The sequence below is a fragment of the Lissotriton helveticus genome, chromosome 12 (assembly GCF_964261635.1).
Source record: "Lissotriton helveticus chromosome 12, aLisHel1.1, whole genome shotgun sequence".
Classification (NCBI taxonomy): domain Eukaryota; kingdom Metazoa; phylum Chordata; class Amphibia; order Caudata; family Salamandridae; genus Lissotriton; species Lissotriton helveticus.
In genome coordinates this window covers 507,621,414-507,641,602 of record NC_136073.1, presented here as the reverse complement: position 1 = coordinate 507,641,602, position 20,189 = coordinate 507,621,414, and positions in this window count along the sequence as shown.

Here is a 20,189-nt window from a genome sequence, read left to right as displayed (position 1 = left end):
GGCAGGAAGCGTCGGTCTTCCAAGAGCATCACCCCGAAAAAGCCGCGAAACTCCCCTCGCCTCAACCCAAGCACCCGGGCAAACAACGACATGGCTAGGCAGCGCTCCCCGGTCTAGCACGCATCCACCAATAGCGCGACGGGAGCTGCGCAAGTGCATCCCCGTGCCGCCATTACCCGGCCACACCGACGGAATACGCCAGGCCCCAGCAGCAGCCAACAAGGCCACACAGCGGCCGGCGGCGCCACTCGGCGACCTCTGCGGTCGACGGGTAGTAGGCATTGCGGGCTTCCCACCTGGAGCACCGGGAGCCTTGCGCAAGGTGAGCCGCCAGAGGGGCAGACACCTGGGCAGCGCCTATTGCAGGGGGACACTGAAGAGGACAACCGCGACAGCCCCTCCCGGTGTGGGTTGCAACTTACAATGCACCGCCGGACTCCCCTTTGAGCCCCTTGGTGGGGGGCGGCTCGGCGCCGGGCCTGCACGCTATCGCTAGGGGAGTGTTCCACCACTGCATGCCTGAGGGGAGACGCCACCCCCTACTGTAGTGACCACGTACGCAGAGAGGCAGCCCTGCACAACCCACAGACGACCGTTCTGACCATCTGGCAATCGAATTCACGGCGGCACCATGTCCCAAAGGGGCCCCAGGCACAACACAACCCAGGCCAAGTTGGACAAATTTGCGTATGAGAGGCACTCACCGCCCCAAGACCAACGCAAGACCACCGGAAAGACGGCTGAACCCGAGGGGGCGAGGAAGGCCACGCTTGATGATGTCCTAGCAGCACTGGCCCAAGTACAAACGACGGTGGGTGCCACGGCAACGGAAGTCACCTTGATAAGGGCGGATCTCCAAAAAATGAACGAGAGGGTCAAGCAGGTCGAGGTGGTCACTAAATCACTGGTCGAGGACGTGTCCGAATTGCAAACAGCAGTGGAACGTCTGCAAACCGATAACAAACTGCTTAGGGACAAACTGGATGACCAGGAAGGGCGCTCCCGACGCAATAATATCCGAATTTTGGGTGTGCCGGAATCAGAAGACACGGGGGCGTTGGACCTCTACGTGGAGGACTTGGTCAAAACGCGGCTCCAGCCCAAGGGACTCTCAAACTTCTTCTCCGTCGAAAGGGCGCACCGCGTTCCTGGAGGTAAACCCAAGTCGGGGGCCACACCGCGACCAATACTGGCTAGAATGTTCAATTTCCGAGATCGGGACGCCATTCTACAGGCCGCTAGAGTGGCACCGGCCATCCAAGTCCAGAACTCGAGGATTGCTTTCTTCCCGGACTATACGGCGGAGGTGTCTAGGAGAAGAAGAACGTTCCTGGAAGTAAAAAAGACCTTGCGAGAAAAAGAACTGCCGTACTCAATGCTCTTCCCGGCTAAACTGCGGGTGGTAGCGGACAAGAAAGTGTGGATCTTCGACTCTCCTAGTGCAGCCCGGGACTGGCTGGAGGGTTGGCAAACCGTTGGGAGACAGCGCAAAACACACAGACCGGATCGAGACCGTGGAGGAGGCAGCAGAACTGGCTCACAAACATCAGGTCGAGCGGAGGGCGCAGGTCACTCACCCTCACACGGATTTGACGGGGGAGGCGAGGAAGAGTGATTCCGACCGCGGACTCTACACACTGAACATTCGCCGACCGCCGAACTGCCTTATCATTTTCACCGCTGCACGTAGATGATGGCATGGCTGCCCCGCACGCCTTCTGGGAAGCCGCCTGCCTGGAGACACACTCTCCCCCCTACAAGCAAGTACTCTGGTTTTGGGATGGGTAAAGCACTCTGCTCAGTTGGGGTGGCGGGCAGTTCGAGGTCCGTTCAGCAGGGGTGCAGGGAGGGGGGTTTGTTTTGAACTGTTTATGTTAGGAATGTGCATGAAGGGTCAAGGACAATGTTTCAGTGCTTATGGGCGTCAGGGTACCTTGCTGGGTACGGACAGTGACATTATGCCCCCATGATGCCTCTGAACGCTTTGCTGCACGACGACGCGGCCGATGAACCGGTTGCATTACTGAGGCAATGCATCATGTACCTACTACCCCCCGATGGCTAACAGTCCCGTACCGACGGAGGGGGTGAATCACTCTGACACACAATGCCCACCTATGACCTTGCTGTCCTGGAATGTGAGAGGTTTGGGGGATAAGGTTAAACGGGGATTGGTACTAACTGCTATTAAGCGCCTGCGGCCTACGGTAGCCCTATTGCAAGAGACACACCTGGTGGGGGGAGCTACGAAGGCCTTGGATAGGCGAGGCTACAAAATGTGGGCCCACTCTGCTTTCACGTCAGGCTCCAGGGGGTCCGGTGTTCTAGTACAGAAGAACTCACGTTTCATGCCCCTATCTATAAAAACTGATGATCAGGGCTGCTTCGCGGCCGTGCAGGGACAATGGGAGGGGAAACTCTTTAATTTGGTATCAGTGTATATTCCACCGGCTTTGCATTCGGTCCACCTCCCAAGATTGGGGGACTTCCTTTTGACACTCCCCGAAGGTGAAACCATTCTAGGGGGGGACTTTAACGCGGTCATAGACCCGCAACTAGATAAATACCCCTCCCCCACCCAGACAGGGGGGGAAACATACTTTCGACGATTTATCACGGCCATGGGCATGACAGACATCTGGAGACACTTGCACCCGGGCATGCAACAGTACACATTTCACTCCACGGTGCATGGCAGCCTGACTCGCATCGATTATTTCCTGTTGCTGGGGGGGGCCCTTTGTCAGGTGGATACCCTGGTGATTCACCCTCATGGTATTTCGGACCACTCACCGCTCACATTGACGCTTTCACTACAGACGAGAGCACGTAAGCGCATTTACCCCATGCACGCATCATATTTTAAAATTCCACAGGTTCGCAAAGAACTCAAACTTGCCACGAAACACTACTTTCTTGAAAATACCCATTCAGTGCGTTCCCCAGCAATGCTCTGGGAGGCCTATAAAACGGTTCTGCGAGGCCAAGCCATTAACACCATAACCGGACATAAGAAACAAAAATCACAGGAACTGGCCGATCTAGAGATTACGTTGAGGGAGCGGACCGCGGCACATGAGTCTCACCCTTCTCCCACTGCCCTGCACGCACTCACTCTCCAGCAACAGCTGTACAATGATCACCTACGGCTGATAGTCAAGGGTCTCATAACCGACACGCAGAACAGGATTTATGAGGTGGGGGACAAAGCAGGGAAAATGCTAGCGTGGCTCGATAGACGTGAGGGTGGCTCCAGGGGGGTCCAACGTCTAAAGGATGAGCAAGGAGTGCAGCACACTGATCCGAGGCGTATAACTGAACTGCTTGCGACCCATTTTGAACAAGTATACACCCCGGCTCGTAATATTACACCTGAGAGTGCCAGGGCGCTCTTGGCACCAATCGAAGTTCGGACCCTCACAACGGAGGCGTCGAGCGAGCTGGAGGCTGACATCACTGCCGATGAAATTCAACTGGCCATTAAGGCACTAAACCCGGGTAAGGCATTGGGACCTAATGGGATACCCGTGGAATGGTATCAAGTGATGCCGGACACCCTCAGCACGCATCTGCTGGGGATGTTCAAGGACTGTTTGGAGAGGGGTTCCCTTCCCCCGGACCAGCGTGCGGCTACTATAATACCACTCCCCAAGCCGGGTAAACCTCCAGAGGATTGCTCCTCCTATCGACCCATTTCCCTATTAAATGCAGAAGTAAAGATCTTGGCCAAGCTTCTGGCACAGAGAATCCTACCCCATCTGTCTGCAATTATACACCCGGATCAGTCCGGGTTTATGCCGCACAGGAACACAGCGCTAAATTTGCGGCGACTGCATGGTATCTTGGCCAGAGCTGACGCCATCACCACGCCGGCAGTAATCCTGGCACTTGCTGCCAAAATGGCATTTGACCTGGTGGAGTGGGAGTACCTTTTCGAAACGATGTCGCGTATGGGGTTCGGGCCTCGGTTTTTAGCATGGGTCAAACTGTTGTACACAGCCCCTGTGGCCCATGTGGTGGCGAACGGCCACATTTCCCGCACTTTCCCGCTGGGACGGGGCACGCGTCAGGGATGCCCTCTGTCACCCCTGTTGTTTGCCATCTCATTGGAGCCCCTTGCGACTCTCCTACGAGCCACCCCCCTCCTCAAGGGTATACCGGGGACCGGGGGTTGGGAAGACCGTCTGTCCTTGTACGCAGACGACATGCTGCTGTATCTAACAGACCCCGAGGAGGGAATACCGGCCTTGTTACGTATTTGTGACACGTACGGCAGGATCTCCGGCTACACGCTAAATTGGTCCAAGTCTGAGATATATGTCTTACGAGGCCCGGCTCCGGATCTCGGAGATACTTGCCCGCTGCGACTGGCGGGATCCTCGTTTAAATATCTAGGTATACACGTTACTAAGGACCCGACTGAATTCATAGATAAGAATCTGAAGCCGCCCTTAGATAGACTCAAGCGGGATGTGGAGTTCTGGTCTGGCCTGCCGTTAACGCTCCTCGGCAGGGCAGCGCTTTACAAGATGATGGCGTTACCACGCTTCTTGTATGTCCTTGACAATTCCCCCTACCCTGTGCCACCCAGGTTCTTCCAGAAAGTAGCGGCTCTGGTATCCAACCTACTTTGGGGAAACCTCCCGGCGCGAGTGGCGCAGTCCAAGTTACACAGAGACTGGTATAGCGGAGGCATTGCGCTACCGAATTTAAAACTGTACTATTGGGCTGCGCAGCTCAAGCCCATCAATCAGTGGATACACGCACCACATTCCGAGCCAGCGTTTCGCTCGGATAGGGTGCAGTTGGGCGCTGATAGTCTATTGGGTCCACTGTATGATCATCGCAAGGTGCGCACTCTGGTCGGCCCCACCAAATTAACAGTGCAGATATGGCACGCAGCTACGGCAGCTCTGGGCTGGAAGGGGAGGGTCACGGGGATGACTCCGCTGTGGGATTCACGTACACTGGGCAACTTGAGGAACAACAAGGGGTTCGCACAATGGGACACGATAGGCATCTCTGCGGTGGGTGACCTGTGGGAGAGGAATGAAGTGGTCCCCTTCGCCCGACTGAAGGAACTCTATGAGCTCAATGATAGGGAACTATACAGATACATTCAGGTCCGTCACGCGCTGCTGGCAGTCATTCCGGCAGGCACACCGCTCCCTGAGTCCTCACCTTTGGAAGATCGCCTCCTCACCGATTACATGTTAGAACGGGCGACATCCCTCACTTACCGTAAACTACTCAATAACAGCCCTGACCCCACGTCGCACCTGAAAGAGAAATGGGAGGGTGAGATTGGCGACATGGATGAACCTGAGTGGCACGAAGCACTTGGGTCCCCTAGAGAGGTGGGCATCTCGGCACGCATGCGGCTAGTGCAATTTAAGATTTTACACAGGGTTTACTATACCAGGACAATGCTGCATCACATACACAGGGCGCCTCATCCCTACTGTCTGCGGGGGTGTGGGGAGGAAGGCACGTTCTTCCATACTATATGGGACTGCTCCAAGATCCAGGAATACTGGAAACAAGTGCTCCGCACACTTTCGCAGACATTGGATCACTCCATACTACCTGACCCGAGGAGGTGCTTGCTAAATATATGGGAACCTACCGACTTAACCAGATACGAGCGACTTTGGGTCACGGAGGGACTAATGGTAGCAAAACGAGACATAGCACAGCGCTGGGGGGCTGCAGAACTGCCAACCAAGTCCATGTGGTGCTTGAACATGGATCGAGTAATGTTGACCGAACGAGCAGTGTACGTCAACCGAGCCTGTCCCGGGAAATGGAATAAGATATGGCTGAAATGGAATGAATACAGGGGGGACATATGCGAACCTTTGTGCGAAGATGATCAGGATGAGTCAGACGAGGAGGGGGAGGAGGGCTAAACCTAGGCGGGAGGAGGGGACGGGGTGGAGGCCCGGGCTGCTGCAGGGGATTTCCTCTTAGAGCTTAGGCAGGTGAGCCGAGGGGGCAGGGGCGGGTGAGGTGCGTGGAGGCATGCGCGCATGGTATAGGGCTGTTGGGTTCCCGTACTCCCAGGAGACACTAGAAACCTGAAATTCTTTGATTTGTGTTGGACCACACTGTCATTCCTAACTGTTGTTGTTATGTGTTTGTTCTTTTTCGAACATTGATCGAAAACCAAAAAAGTGAAAAATCCATCAAAACCTCAATTTCTGCCTTGAATAATTGCTCAACCTGCGCTTTAATTTATTTTTTTCAGTATACTCCATTTCGAATTTATTGTAACTGTAATTTTATTATCCTTTTTGCTGAACATCACTGTATACGACGATCCTCTGATAGCGGCCAGCCCACAGGGTTGTGGGCATTCCGCTGTGTACTATGCAAAGTGCAATAAAGGTTTTGGAAAAAAGAAAAAAAAAAGAAAAAAAAAAAAGAAATCTCAAATTGAGATTCCTTAAATGTAATGCATTAAAGTAAAAAAATGAGTGATTTCGCTAATAGGGGGCGCAAATTACCATGAAGTTGAACTTCATGGTAATTTGCAAAAACTTTCAAAAATGCACTAAAGTGCAATTTTTAAAGTTCCATTTTACACACAAACATGCCCTTTGGGCATGTGTGTGTGCAAGATTTACCCATATGCAGTTTTCAGGGGTGCAACAGGGTGTCCTTTTGACACCCTGGCACCCTTAAAATGGCAATCTCAATTTGCGATTCTCTAATTGAGAATCACAAATTGAGATTGCCTTCCCATTCATTCCTATGGGCCTCTAGGCCCATAGGAATGAATGGGAAAGGTATTCCTTAATTGCGACTCGCAATTTGCGAGTCGCAATTAAGGAATTTTAAGAAATCGCTATTTTTTAAGCGAGATCTTCATGCATAGCATTTTGCTATTCCTTACTAGCGAATCCTTATTTTTCGCTAATAAGGAATCGCAAAATAGGTGCTTAATGCATCTGGGGGCCTGTCTTTTCTTAAACTTAGTATTTTAGTGAACATGATTTTATTTTATGTTACAAAGAAAAAAACTAAGATTCAATCTTATATTTTTATCTGAATGTATTCTACGTTTTTATGGTCATGGCTGAGAGGAAGAAGTACTTACCGAGGCACACATAAAGGTTCCAGAAAATGAGACTTTAGAATTATTGCCGCTTGACCATGGGCTATGAAGAATACTTTTCAACTAAGTGAATGGACAATAGACTTCTTTTCTTTTTACTTTGATGTACATAGAGAGACTCACACGCTTAGAGAAGACATCTCCCATCTATACAAAGTTACTTTGAACCATCTAACAGCCGACTGTGTCTATATAAAATAATTATGAGTCTCAAGAATAAGCTATCCCTAGATTAGTATAGACTAGACATCCAGCATTGCAGACCCCTTTAGTCTAGTCTTTACTATTTTGGAGAGTTTATTTTGTTTCCAGTTCATTGTCTCTTCAGAGGATATTATATACATGTATTGGCTATGGGAATGTGTACTTATAATGGCAGCTGTTTCTATATACTGTATTTATTTATTGCATTTGCACTTTTATTATCATTTGACCGAGAATAAAGTGTTTTGATGATGTAATAAGTCACTGTTTCTGAGTAGATTACTGCATTTGTTATATCATGATACCATAAAAACAATGAATCTGTTTTACACCTTTTTATGATAGTAATTTTAAAAGATTTTATCTTTTCTTTTTGTTATCTTTTTATGGTTTACAAACACTTTACATAACTACATAAACCAATCAATAACCCTCTCTGCCTGCTGTTATCTCTAAAAACGTCAACAGGCCAGCTTAAAAAACACTGGCCTCCTCACTGCTCGTACTGTTGCTTTCTCCTTCGCAGAAAAAGTGCTTCAGCCAGTGAGCCGGAATCTCAGTCTTGGAGAGAATGGTTTTGGTTCCACGGATTGATGATGATTCTTCCTGCCAGACGTCTGCTGCTGTGAATTTTCAGGAGGAATAAAATAGCAACGCACAGTAGGAGAATGAATAGGAGCAACCAATCCTCTAAGAGATTAGAGTCCATTTCAAGAGGTCTCATTCTGTATTAATTCACAGATGACAGCCTTTGACCTACCATGGAGGGAGTGCTCATTACAGAATTCATCATGTCTTAGTCTGACACAAGAGGCACGCAACGTGAACTTTTAATGAAAGCAGAACCCATTGTTCTGTGCAGCAATGACTGGCACAGGTAAATGTGGTAGGGTGGGGCGGGGCGTTGAGGGGTGGGAGGGGCGTTGTGAAGCTGACAGGCAACGGAATAGGTATAATTAAATAAATAAATAATACCTATATTCCGTCGTCTGTCGGCTTCCCCCTGCCGCGCCCTGCCCTTCCCCACCGCCTCACCGTGTTTACCTGTGCCAGCCGCTGCTGGCTCTGTGTGATTGGGTTCTGCTTCTCATGAGCTTGCTGACTCCACTCACACCTCATGCTTCCTGGGCATCTGCCTGTGAAGCGGAAGCATACAGGTGTGCATTTGAACAGGTGAGTATGATTTTAATATGTCATACAAATGTCCCATTGATACCTTTGCATGACTTACATACAGAATTCCACTGAGTGCCTGTAATTTGTTTATAAAGAATTGGGATGAGGTGGGAAGAATGCAAATTGCAAAAATGTCAGAAGCTACCAAGAAAAATATGATTTTCTAACTGTCTCTCTAGGTTTCCAGCTATGTGCCAGCTACGCACAAGGACAAGGCTTCTGATTATTGGAGTATGCGGTGGCATAGAAAATATGTGCAACACTGCACCATATTTACAAATTTCACTTGTATACCCCTGTGCTACATTATACCTGCATCAAGTATAATGTATGCATGGTGGTTGTTCCATCGCTGAAAAAGCTTGTAGAAGTGTCGCAGTGAAATCCATGAGATTTCACTCAGGTGAATTGAAGATTGCTTGAAGCAGGCATAATGGGTGATGCAGACCTTTTGACATTGGGCTTGCCTCATGTGAAATGACACATTGCTGGAGTTGCGCCTGTTTCCATACACACTCCAGCAATGCATAATGTTTGGGCGACAGAAACAACAGGATTCCTGACAGTCCTTGCAACATCGAGCGCTGTACAGTGCATCCATGGTGTCACAAGGAGGGTGCACTGAAAAGTGAATCACTGTTTTTCTGCAGCAATGCAACACTTCTTTATAAATGAGGCGCTTTGCCTTCATTCTCCTCTTTTTCTGACCTTATTTGTGTTTGCTTTAGAACTCTGAGCACTTAACCACTGCTAACCAGTGCTAAAGTGCCTGTGCTCTCTCTTCTCAACTTGGTAACATTGCCTCATACCCAATTGACATATTTATTTTACATATAAGTCCCTAGTACACTACACTACACTACATGTGGCAGGTCCTGTAAATTAAGTGCTACTAGTGAGCCTGCAGCATTGGTTGTGCCACCCACACAAGTAGCCCTTTAAACAAGTCTCAGGCCTGCCACTGCAGATCCTATGTGCACAGTTTTCTCTGCCATGTCAACTTGGCATTTAAAACCTTCTGCCAAGTTTTAAACTCGCTATAATTACATATATGCCAACCCACAGGTAGGCCCTAGGTAGCCCATAGGGCAGGGTGCTGTGTAATTAAGGGACAAGGCATGCACTGTTAAGTCCTGATAGTGAAAAACAACCACATTTGTTTTTCACTACTTTGAGGCCTACCCCTCTCATGGGTTAACATTGGGATTTCCTTATTACACTTTTAAGCTGTAATTCCTGATTGAGAAGGAGTAGCTTTTTATGTGATAACATCATTGGAATGGTAATGATTAATCGTTTTTGCTGGCAAATTTGGATTTAACATTACTATTTCTGAAATAACATTTTTAGAAAGATGCAGAAAGAACAATTGATGGACAGAATGCAGAACAATGTCATACATTCACACCAGTACAGAGACCTGGGCCTAAATCCATTGTTTTTGTTCTCACCATGCCATTCCAGTTTGAACCTAGCCATATGCATATCAGTCTTGACCCTGCGCCCAATGGGAACTGTCCAGTCCAAACTACCAACCCAGGTCCTGGACTGGAAACAAGCATCCTAGGACAGGTTTCAGGGTTTCACCCCTCATCAGTCAGGACAGCATGACTCCAGTGGCATGGAGAGCCATCAACTATGTGTCTTTTTTTATTTACATTTTTTTTGAAAGATGGCATTTCTATGCTCTTAAAGCTCTGTGTGCCTGTAGCCTGTCTCCCATACACGTTTGGGGTGGTTGACAGCTGGACTTTGTACATTCCTTCTAGGCAGACACACTGAAAGGAATGGTAGGTGCCCACTGCATCCTGAAGGCTCATCCTGGGCAGGATGGGAGGGAGGAGCTGACACACCTGAATGGGCAGTGTCCTGTCCCCACACAAAGGTTCTATTACCCTCGTGTGGTAGGTTTGGAGCCAGGGCTGGAAATGGAGGACAGTTGTGCAGTTCAAAGCTCCTCTTCAAAGTCACCTCCACTTCAAAGGCACAACTGGGTATAAGTGATTAGATCTCTGAACCCAGCAAATCAGACATTTCTGGACCTGTAAAGGAAGAAGGACTGTTCTGCTGCTACAAGGACTGCAACTTTACTGGACTGCTGCTCTGGAAGAATTGCATTTCTGCTGTTCTGCCCTGCTGCCTTCTACCGTCTGTCCCTGCTGAGGAAGGACTGGACTCTTACTTGATCCCCGAGTGATCTCCAAGGTCATGCTGACTTGCCTCCTGTTTTGAGACTCAGGGATATCAAAGTCTCACCTTCTGATCCTGTGCCTGGTCCATTATAAGAGGACTCAGGTGCACGTCACAGTGCCACCTCTGCTGCGTGATGTACAATCGACACATACCCATTGTTGTGGGAATAAGAACCTGCAAATCGTACTCAGAGCCAGCGCATCACCTCCAGAACTGACGCATTGGTACCGCTGCATCACCCCCACTGCTTTGTAAGAAGATAAATGCATCCCAGAAACCCAGCTAATTGACTTGGAGATAAACACATTTTGGATTTTGAACATCATCTTCGGAACAGGCACATCATCATCGTTGCGTGGAGAAAATCGAAGCATCACCACGACTGCAGGGATCAATACCAGTACATTGCTCTTCTGCACAGCGCATCTTGCTGCTGTGCCGAGGATCAAGGTACGTTGTTCAGCCGGCTTTGTGTGACTACTGTATCTGGCCCTGGTCCATTGTGCTTGGCCTGAACTCTTAACTTTGCCACGGTCTAACGCCACCCGAGAACTCTCATAGGCGCTTATTGCTTCTAAGCACCATTTTTATATTTTATTTTTAAAAATTAATATCTCCACTTCTGCTTATTGGATTTTTTTGTTTTGGTATTGTTTTCAGCTATACAATCATAATATGTTTTTCTAAACTGGTGTGGGGTCTTTTTGTGGTGTTTTACTGTGTTATTGTTAGAATGTTGAACAACTACTTTATACTTTGCCTCTTAAATTAAGCCTGCATGCACTGTGCCAAGCTGAGCAAAGGTTAAATTAAAGTGTGTTTCTGATTTACCCTAATTAGGATTTTGGTTCCAGCTTGGACAGGGTGCAAACGAATACAAACCAGAAACACAATTTCTAACAATTTGCTATAATAGGTTTCTAAAATTATATCAATCACTACTTAACATTTCTCAGCAACTACTCAACAGATGTACACCATTGAACAAAAAGGAGTGCTTTCTGGAACAAGAGCTACCTTTCTGCCAAATTTGGTGTAAATCCGTTCAGCATGTCAGGCTGTTGCCATGTCTTAAGTTTCTTATGGCAATTAACATTGTGAAAATGTGTTTTGGGGCCCACCCCTTTTTCTCGGCACCTGCTTGATGGACTACTGCAAACTTTTCAAGACAGCAGCTGAAGTGACTGGCAAATCAGTTCTGAAAATTCCGCAAGGATTCCTCATTAGTTTTTGGCAAATGAAAAATGTTCTTCCTATGGAAACTGCATGCTAACTATAAATATATATATATATATATATATATATATATATATATATATATATATATATATATATATATATATATATATATATATATATATATATATATATATATATCCACTGAAAAAAACATAGGTTTCACACACATTATAGTTAGGAATTAGCATTTAAAAAACCTTGCAAATTCACTGAAAAAACCATAGGTTTCACACATGTTATAGTTAGCTGGACATTTCACTCATACAAAACCTTTGAAATTCCCCCGTTATAGTTAGTTCAGCTAACTATAACTCACGCGCCCGCAATGCACTGCTGATGACGTCACATATTACATCACTCATGACATGGTCAGTGATATCCCTTATGACATCTCTCATGACATCTCAAATGACAGGGGAGTGAGGGAGGGAATAAAGAAAGGGGAGTGAGCGAAAGGGAGTGAGGGAGTGAGAGAAGGGGAGTGAGTGAAGGTGAGTGAGGGATGGTGTGAAGGAAAGAGAGTGAGGGGGGGTTGAGAAGAGAGTGAGGGATAGAGCAAGACAAGGGTAGTGATGGAAGAAAAAAGGAAAGAGAAGTGAGGGACAGAGAGGGGAAAGAGGGAACAGGAGAAGATGAGTGAGGGTGAGGGAAGGGTACTGATTGTGAGAGAAGGAGTGTAAAGGTGAATGAAGGGGAGTAAGGAGAGTGAAGGAAGGGGAGTAGGATGAGTAAAGGAAGGGGAGTAAGGGTGAGAGTGAAGAAAGGGAGAGAGGAAAAGAGAAGTAAGACAGTGATGAAAAAGTATTTTTTGTTTGTCATACTTACCTTATAAGTAATGACAAGTTAATAATACATTTTTTATAAATATAGTATCTGTGGAAGAGAAAAAAAATTGAGTTATAATATGTTATGTATCTTATTTTGCTGTTCTCAGAATATATTGAATTTCACTGAAAACAGTGAGTTAAATAGTACTCATCATATAACAGCGGGCAACAAAAAAGACAATCAATAAGATTGTCTTTAAAAAACCCATTCAACATTTTCATTAATAATGTAAAAATTAGAAAAAACATATCTTAAATGTTTTTTTCGAACAGCAATTTCTTACGTAAATATGGGACATCTCCAACAATCACAAAGTAACAAAACATTATTACTTCTTTTTTATACACTCTAAATAAAGTTATGTACAAACATATGTTAACAACATTTACCCGAAATAGTAAATTTTTGTTTCAGATACCATTCCTCATGGCCAAATAGTATGTGTGACAAATACCCCCAAAACTTTCAGGGAAGGAGCGGAGCAGAGCGGGCCATCTTCTTTGAGAAATTCGCCAAGATTCGTCAACCGGTGCCAAAGTTATTCCCAATAGAATGTTGCAGATTTCCTATGGAAACTAGGTCCTAACTATAACTACCTACTGGCGACCCGCCAGAAGGTAATATATATATATATATAAAGTTATTCCCAATAGAATGTTGCAGATTTCCTACGGAAACTAGGTCCTAACTATAACTACCTACTGGCGACCCGCCAGTAGCTAATATATATATATATATATATATATATATATATATATATATATATATATACATACATATATATATATATATATATATATATATATATATATATATATTAGCTACTGGCGGGTCGCCAGTAGGTAGTTATAGTTAGGACCTAGTTTCCATAGGAAATCTGCAACATTCTATTGGGAATAACTTTGGCACCGGTTGACGAATCTTGGCGAAATTCTTCAAGAAGATGGCCCGCTCCGCTCCGCTCCTATCCTAAACGTTTTGGGGTGATTCGTCAAGCAGGGGCCGAGAAAAAAGGGGGTCCCAAAACGTGTTTTCCCCATGCAATTTTCCATAGGGACATTTAGCGGGGGCCACAGCCCGAACTGCTGAATGGAATTACACCAAATTTGGCAAAAAGGTAGAGTTTGGTTCGCAGATCACGCTTTTTGTTAAATGGTGTAAATCAGTGCAGTAGTTTCTGAGAAAATCAAAAGTAAAATCATAGATATATCTATGGACAAAGTAGGGTACGTGTATCCTCCAAGGATTATGCGCGTACCCTTACGAGCACGAGCTGCATGATAATTGGCTGTCAACTGTCTGTCAACACTCCAAACCAGGAAGTGTTGGTAGCCATCTTGTGTCTCGGTAGAACCGAGGCACAAGAAACCTAAAATAAATCCTCGCAAAACGCGAGAAGGGAGCAGGGTAGAAACGCTCTGACCCCCAGGCCTGCTCAAGGGTCCCACAAGGACCCCCAAGGCCCAAAAATATGTTTTCTTTTTTTTTAAATAGCGTGATGCACGCAGGATGCGCGGATCCTGCCGATCCCCAAAATAAATTAAGTGCGGGCTACCGCGCTTTAATGCTAATTAGCAAATCCGGGGGGCTTTATGAAAATAAAATGTAGGGGAGCTCAATCGCCCCCCGCACTGCCCCAGGGACCACCACCCCCCAGGGCAAAGTATGTATAATAGCCAGGGGCACACGGCCCCCCTGCAGCCCCAGGGACCACCACCCCCGGGGCTTAAAAGTATAATGATGGGGGGTCTCTAAGGCCCCCTGAGACCCAGGGACCGCCACCCCCTGGGGCTCTACTAAATTGGAACTGCGGGGGGCACACTGCCCCCCACAGCCCCGGGGACCGCCCCCCCCCCGGGGCTTGTTTTAAAAAAAAAAATCATGTGTGGGTGGCTTGAACCCCCCACACGCCCCGGGGACCACCACCTCCCGGGGCTCTAAAAATGTAAATTGGGGGGTCAGTAATGGTCCCCTCAGCCCCGGGGACCACCTCCTGAAGGGGCTTTTAAATGTTGGAGCCTTGTGGTGGCCCTGGGGACCACCACCCCCCAGGGTCGGCTCCTGCAGTGTCCCGGAGTGCCTACCCCCGGGACACTGTCATTTGCTATGGTAGGGCAGGAGCCTTGCGGCTCCCGCCCTACCACCATTTAAAAATAATCCCCATAAGAGGCCACAGGAGGAGGGCAAGGCACCCCCTTCCAAAAGGATATATACAATTTTTTTAAAGGCCATGCCCCAGGGGATGGGGTCCCCGGGGCCGAAAAAGACCTCAGGAGGGGGGCCACACGGCCCCCTTCCCAAATGTTTTTTTAAAAAATTACAAATTTGGAGGCAGGCCCTCGGGTATGGGGTCGCCAGGGCCCAAAAAAAAAGAAAAAGAAGGGGGACTACACAGCCCCCCTTGTTAAAAGTAAATAAATAAAAAAACGGAGGAGGGCGTGCCCCCTCATTGCACCTCTCTGCAAATGCGCCCCCTGTTTTTTTCAGTGAATTTTTAAGGTTTTTTAAATGCTAATTCCTAACTATACGTGGCTGAAACCTACAAAGAGACCCAAGCAACTTGAATAAAAAATCAAGGGTTCTACCTCAAACACCTCATGATGCGGCGGATGTATTCAATGATGCAGCCTTAATGGACTTGCAGAAACTGGCACTAAAAACAACTGAAATTGACATAAAGAACTCAAACATCACAAGGAAAGAATGGGAGGCCATTAAATCCCTCAAGTCCGACCCAAACATCGAAATAAAACCTTTCAAATGTCCCCTGATTACAGCATTATTAAAAGTGTCCATGTGATATTTTTGCCTTTTGTGGATTGGATGTGGACTTCATCAACATTTTTACTCTTGCTACAGCCTCAACAACCAATGATGGGTGAAGAGCCAGGTCCCTGCAAAAGGCCGAAGACTTACAACTTTCATCAAGAGTGGGAGAAGGAATTTTTATTTACACAAATCAAAGACCACTGTGTGTGTTTAATCTGTGGAGCAAAAGTTACAGTGGGGAAAAAGGGCACTGTTGAGAGGCCTTTTTCAACAAAGCACATGCATTTTGAAAGGAAGTTACCTAAGGGAAGCAGCCTGAGGTCACAAAAAGTAAATGAACTGAAATCTGCATTGCAGACACAGCAAACTTTTTTTACAAATCCAACGAAGAAAGCCACTGCGGCAACTGAAGCATCCTTCGTAGTTACTCATCACTTGATCAAGCACAAAGCAACATTTTCAGATGGAGCAATTGTGAAGGAAGCAATGCTTCTAATGGCCCACTCCTTATTCAAAGACTTTAAATATAGCCCTGAAATTATGTCTGGCATTTCAGATGTGCAGTTGGGGTCAAACACTCCATGACTTCGCTGTAAGGCCTGTAAACACAGCAATAAAATATTTAAATATGAGGGAAGACCGAATGATCCACGTCCCACAAGAGAAATTTCTAAATTTCTCAACTGCAATTCAGTCTTCACGGTGTACTGCTTGGAATGCCCATGCTCCAGGAGATACATCGGGAGTACTATCCACCCAACGAAGAAACGCATATTAGAGCACATGCGTGCCATAACAAATCGGGACAAAACATATCCTGTGGCACGCCATTTTGAGACACATCACAAAAGTGACAGGGACCTTCTTACATTCTTCTTTCTGGACCAGGTAGACAAAAGAGAAAGAGGGGGTGATGGTGTGAAAGTTCTAAGACCGTCGACCGTAGACGGAACCATAGAAAAACCGACCGCCGCGGACGGAGTGGCCGCGGTAACAAGCCCAATCGCCGACAGTGCAGCGGAGTCCATCGGTGGGCTGGCTGTGGTGTTTCATGGGCAGCGTGTGCCTGATGCAGGGGGGAGGATTGTGCTGAGGTGGGACTGGTGTGGGTGCACTTGTGTGTGTTCCTGTCCCCACCAGGGTGGCTGGTGTGGACAGGTACCAGTGTTCATGCATGCTGTGGTGTGGTATGTGTGTATTGCATGCTTGCGTACCTGCGGCGGCGTCCACGACGGTGCTTGACTTGCTGGTAGTGAAGTAGGAACAGGGCCGGGAAGGCGTGTAGGGCTGGGTCCATGGCGCTTGGGTCTGTGTGGTGGGTCTTGTGGCAATGCTTTCCCTCTCCATTGTGGTGCTTCCACCGTCTATGAGATGGAGGTGTTTCCACTGCGGTGTTCTGGTTTGTTTGCGACATAGTAATATTGAGGACGGCCGGGACATCATTCCGCATGGCAGTGAGCCTGGATTGGCTCCGTCCGCCGTGGTGTCTGGTGTGTTCCCGTGGCGGTTCACGGTTTTACGCGGCGGTTGGTAAATGTGCCCAGTTCCCCTTCCTAATATGGCGGACGGAAAGCCTGCTGCTGGCGGACGATGAGGTGCATTTTCCGCCGCCTCCAGCCCAGCGGTCATGCATCCGTCCGCCATCCTAATCGGCCCCATTGCATGGTATATTATAATTTTTTATATCCATAGGATTGGTATTACTGGTGCATAAAGACGTTAATCTCAATGTTGTCCAAAGAAAATGATAAGTTTTTTTTTCTTTTTTTTCCCCACAATGAAATTCTCTTTTGAGATTTTTAACACTTACACTTGCACTTTTTTCGATCATTTTATATAACACAATGACCCAGAAAAACATGTTGTAAGATGGCCGCCATAGTGGCATTCATGTTATTAGTCCACTTTCACTGTTCACTGGATGTCCGTGTAACTGCACAAAATAAAATGGTTGTTTTCTTTTGCACATGCCAACACTGACGAAGCCGTGAGGCAAAAACACGTCTGTTGGAGGGGTAGGGGGTCTGTAATAAACACTTTTGAAATCGGATGACAATGTGTTTGATATATATACACATATATATATATATATATAAATATATATATATTTTCTTAGCAAATGTCCTTTTTTGAGGAGGAGCAGCTTTCAGCTGGTGCCGGCGACGAGACAAGGACTCCGCTTGTGAAATATTTGTAGCAAATCACAAAACAACGCCGCACTCTTCTCGGGTGGTTTAAACAAGGTTTATTTCAGCTCCGTTACTCTTCCTTCACCTACGCGTTTCGAACTAAACAGTTCTTGATCACGGTAGTAACAAGTCCGATTTTAGTTTCTCATATTTATACTCAAACACCACTCTAGCTATTATGATGCATTGTGGGTTGGGTAGTTTTTACTTGGCTAGTTTAGCCTATCGATGTCCGTTTGCAACCAGTATTGCCGAATTCATAATTGGTTTGGTGTTTATTCATCAAGGCTTTGATGCTTAATTATTTAGCGTCAATATAACACAATATCGGACTCATATTTGGTATACATTACGGCTGAAAGCCATATAATGTTTGTCCTGTAATGTATACATGGGGCTAGACTTTTTAGAGTCGTTTGAGATTTTTGGTTTAAAGCTAAGTGCTTATGTACCGATATTATGGATTACAGCTTACTGGATTGTTCAGGACAGCGATATTAATACTCTCATCTCAAGATTCTTATTAATTAAGGAACAAAGGCCTGTTTGTATTCAATTCATTATACTATTTGTTACTAAATCGCAGATTATTAGTTCATTCTAGATCATGAAAATAGGTTTACAAAGCTCCATTGGTTCAGCAAAGATTATAACTTATGTAATGGAATGTCTTTCATATATACAATGTTATCATCGGTGTGGTTTTAACTTCTCACTATAAAAGCCAATAGCTTTTTTCAGTCAGTTCATGTATACCTCCTAAAGATTGTCCAAATGTATTATCTGAAAAAGAGTTTATATTTATTATCATTCATAGGACATTTCTAAAAAACATTCAATAAATACATACAAGGGGTTCAAAAGATGGGGTCAATGTGTTTTTTCATGGAGGGGAACAGATAGGCTGGGGTTCTGAAGCCTTTCAGGCGACACGAAGGTTCACAGGAACCCTGTTCTCTAACTTAGATATAAAGTGATTTCTATTGTCCTATTGTATAAAGACAAATAAATATATATTTTCTGTAAAAATGATTGACTGATTCATGTATATTTGATGGCTCTGATACATTGTTGAGACTGCTCCCCCTATAATTTGTGAGGATCCCTTAGACGACCTCAGGTAACCATTTTGGCAGGGTGTCGTTCCTTCTATTTACACTAAAATACCATCCAAGCCAACCTTAAATTAATAAAAGTAACCCCTGACACATGTTTCGCTCTCATTAGAGCGCTTCAAAGAGGTATAGCTTTGTCCAGGCACAAGGGAGCACCCAGTATAAGTCAAAAGAATACCCTTTCAGGTACAGAGTGATGCATCAATTATGTAATTATGTAAAAAAAAAGAATCAGAGGATTTGGGTAGTGCTCACGTATAGGTGGAAAGCGACTCCAGTATGGAGCACTCTCAAAACCAGCAACACTCTAAATTTGCTCAGCTCAAATGTCTGCTTTTCTATCAAAGTCTTTATGCGTAGGATAAGCACAGTGCCATTCACGCTGAGATAGAAAGGGACAAAGTATTTTACCATTACCACAGCAAAGTCTTTAAGAATTGGATTAGAACAGTGCTATACATGTCGAGCTGTAAAATAGCCAAAGCTTTTTACCACTCTAGGCACAGTATTACAGCTTTGGATTAGTAAATTACCATCCAAGCCAACATGAAATGAATAAAAGCAACCCCTTACATGTATTGCTCTCATTACAGCTCTTCAGAGAGGTATAGCTTTGTCCAGAAACAAGGGAGCACCCAGTATAACTCAAAAGAATAGCCGTTCAGGCATAGAGTGATGCATAAATAATGGGAAAAAGGAAGCAGAGAATATGGGTAGTTCTCAAGTTTAGGTGGAAAGCGGCTCCAGTATAGAGCACTATGAACCCCGGTGACACTCTAAATTTGCTCACCTCAAAGTTCTGCTTTTCTATGAAAGTCTTTAAGCATAGGATGCGCACAGTGCCATCCATGCTGAGATAGAAAGGGACAAAAGGGCTTATTTACAAGCCCTTTGCGCCTCCCGTAGGCCACTTTTCCCAAAGTTAAAAATTATGCAAAAGTGACGCATGGGGCTTGTAAATAAGCCCCAAAGTCTTTTACCATTTCTACAGCAAAGTCTTTAAGCATAGGATTAGCACAGTGCTATCCATTCTGAGATGTAAAATGGCCAAAGCCTTTTACTACTCCAGGCACAGTTTTACAGCTTTGTATCCATAACATACCATCCAAGCCAACCTGAAATGAATAAAGCGGTACAAAAGGGGGTGGTGATGGACTGAGCATCTGAATCAATCAAACACTCACACCCAGTCAAAAGATCTGGGTTTAATCCATCACCGTTCTTTAGCCAACTCTGCCACCCCAGTTCAGACATGGCTATATGCAAATCAGTCTGACCCTGTGCATCATGGGAACAGTCCAGCCCGAACTGCCAAGCCATGCCTTCCCTGGACCAGAAACGAGCTTCCGAGGACCGGTT